Source organism: Frankliniella occidentalis, unplaced genomic scaffold, assembly GCF_000697945.3.
Source record: "Frankliniella occidentalis isolate FOCC.00 unplaced genomic scaffold, Focc_3.1 Scaffold203, whole genome shotgun sequence".
NCBI classification, from domain to species: Eukaryota; Metazoa; Arthropoda; class Insecta; order Thysanoptera; family Thripidae; genus Frankliniella; species Frankliniella occidentalis.
The window spans coordinates 228,998-229,561 of NW_026267329.1; positions in this window are offsets into that span (position 1 = coordinate 228,998).

Sequence of the window (564 nt, forward strand, 5' to 3'; positions counted from 1 at the left end):
TATACACTCCCGTTATTTTGACTAGGTCTTTGATGAAAGCGCAAGCGAACACCTTTCAAAGATGCGCGCGGCCTGCGCCATCACGCGAACGAAACCGAAATAACTACAGGGCGACGGTTTGGCCAGTTGTTGTTGTTGTTGTTTTTCTTTTGGGGGGGGGTGAGCTTGACAAGTGCGAATTTATTGAGCTCAGTGTAGATGTGCGGAGACAGGCCCACCTATTCGACTCTTTCAGGACATGAGACTGATTATGCCAAAGAAACACTGCTTGGAGGATAGATACTGAAACTTAAACTTTCTTTGTGATTCATTGCCAGAGAGTACTTGTGAAACAAAACATCAACAAAAGAAAGTTTTTACTGATATATTTCACTGTATTGTTAAATCTCTCATCAGTGCCACCCAAAAAACTAGAAGAAGCTGTTAGCAACCGCCTAAACCACTTAAAAAAGACAACAAAATATATTTTTCCATGCATTGAAAAATATGGCTTGGGAAATTTTTCCGAAAAATATGGAAAAATTTCATATTTTTCCGGAAAAATTTCTGGCCCTCGATCCCTAG